Raw genomic sequence first — 2,341 nt, forward strand, 5'->3', positions numbered from 1 at the left:
TCTGATCTTCTAGTACAATATAAACCACCTAGAGCTTTGCGTTCTTCTGATAGGAAACTGTTACAAGTTCCTCATTTCAAGCTTAAGACTTACGGAGGCAGATCGTTTAGTTATATAGCTCCATATTTGTGGAACCAGCTTCCAGACGCCATACGGCAAGCACCGTCGCTTGCAACATTTAAATCCAAACTGAAGACTTATCTGTTTGATAAAGTTTTTAATTAGTTATTAGGTTTTGTTTGCTTAATACTTTAGTCTTTTTTAGTCTTTTTTATCTTATTTCTCTATTTACATAGCTGTACAGCGCTCTGAACTCTAGCATGGGCGCTATAAAAGTCTTATATATTATTATTATTATTATTATTAATAATGCTGAGGAAATAAACTTGTATGTTGGATCTTATCAGTAGCGCCAGTTTGCTAGTTTACTATACTAGGTTATTGGATAATTCAGCACAAATCACGGTTCAAGAAACGACAGTGGCATCGATTGACGATATAACACGTGTAAAAAAACTGTGATAAACAAAATTGTGAACAGGGAATGCCCTCGTTGCCCGTATTTAGCTCTCAAAATCTGACATTTTAAACAAATTGAAAAAATGAAGGGCGATATCGATGCAAAAACGAGTTAGTTTCTAAGCAACGAAAGGGATTGCAATAAGTAAAATAACCCCGCAAAGGCTTGTGTTTTTGCCACTTCCACACACAACGCTCATAAAGAGACCCTTGAGTGTAAATTTTGGATTTCACGGTCCGCCATTAATCACGTTCCAAACTGACCGCTTGAACCTCAGAGGGTTGGGTCTAGGGGAGAGCGACGTTAAACGGACCTGCAACAATGTGAAGATCTGTTAAGACACGCAATGGGAAATTCCAACAAACAATGTTGGAAGTTGTTGCTCGGACCTTCAAACTATCGAGTCTTTGACCTCAATTTCTCCTTGATCCGGCTCTCTCAAGATTTTAAAGTTAGTAATGGCGGACCATCAAATAGAAAAATTCCAGTTAAAACAAACAGCCGTCTTTTTTTAATCAAGGCTTAAAACTTGGTTCACGTACTATTTACTTGACATAGTTTTGAAATCCAGAGAAAAATAAAAATCCATTTGTTGGTCATAGTAGCGCTATAAACAAAAAATTTCGGGATAAATATAAAATTAAAATAATTGGTCCAGCGAATAAGAACGATGCACTTTTCATGAAAGAGAAAAAGCGAACATTCTGCTTCTTTCACTAACCTTTTTCACGCGGTAAGGAACTAACCATAAATGTTTTTGTAGTAAATAAATTTTTACTTTTTCAGCGTTCATTTTGTACAGCTCGCGAAACAAACTACAAAGCAAATAACTCTCGCATTAGTCTACTTCAAACCGCAAACTAACACATCACAGGCAGCTTTCAATTAACGGGCCTAGATACCCGTTAAGCGGGAAACGTCTAAAGCCCGAATTTTTCACGCTTTCCTATAGTTATTGCTCAAGAAACATTCTTAAATGCGATGACCAAAACGACCGAAACGTTCATTTTACTAACTAGTTTGTTGGGTAGTCATGAGAATTTAGTTGTATCAAGATCACACCTCTTAAGCTGATAATATTGTTTACTCTCATCTAGGTGCCTGACCGACATTTCATTGAAATTGAGGAGGATTTACGTACCGATCACCCCTAGCCTGAGAGTCAAAGGGTTAGACGCTTCTATAGTCTTTCATAGTCTCTTCGTTCCACATGTTGCAGGTTAACATGTTTACTTTCAGAACGCCCCTCAACAGACGTTTGAAAATTACATGCGGCGGTAAAAAAATTAATATTAAAAAATTCTGGATGGGTGGAAAAAACAGTAAAATTTTACGCGAGCAGAGAGTGAAGTAGCATGACGTGAATCAAAACTCAAATGAAACAAAGAAAAATAAAATCACCTTATATTGGAAAACCACACATACTTCCTTGTCTGGAATCAGTAGACAATTCACTATTGTAGTGATCTCCAAAGGGAAGAAAACCGATGTCCATCGAGTGGAAAATCAAGTGATTATTACCGGTAGCAAATTGTCAGTTCATCCACAGTTCATGCATTGAGATGATTATGAAACTCGACAAATCTTTTTGTTTCATGTTTTTGTCTGTGTTTTTGGTCTTGACGGTGCACAAAACACACGTTTTTTCGAGAAGATAACCAATCAAATCTCTCGATTAAATTATGCGCAACGAAAAAACGAGCCCATGGTCGCCTATGCAAAGCGAAAACAAAATTAAGATAGTGCCCTGTCACCGTCAATTCAACATCGAATGCGACATTGTTCCGGCTTTCAAAGGTTTGAAAGTTTCATAACAAGTCC

General features: G+C 37.2%; 1 protein-coding gene across 1 annotated transcript in view; it reads right to left on the reverse strand.

Annotated features, from left to right (window-relative positions):
• LOC138023806 (probable glycoprotein hormone G-protein coupled receptor) overlaps positions 1-2,081 on the reverse strand; it is a 29,828-nt gene extending 27,747 nt beyond the window's left edge. The window contains exon 1 of the mRNA XM_068870880.1: positions 1,922-2,081. The gene's annotated coding sequence lies outside the window, so the exon portion shown is untranslated. The remainder of the gene's footprint in view (positions 1-1,921) is intronic.
• Positions 2,082-2,341: the final 260 nt, after the last annotated feature.

The sequence above is a fragment of the Montipora capricornis genome, chromosome 11, assembly GCF_036669925.1.
Source record: "Montipora capricornis isolate CH-2021 chromosome 11, ASM3666992v2, whole genome shotgun sequence".
Lineage (NCBI taxonomy): Eukaryota > Metazoa > Cnidaria > Anthozoa > Scleractinia > Acroporidae > Montipora > Montipora capricornis.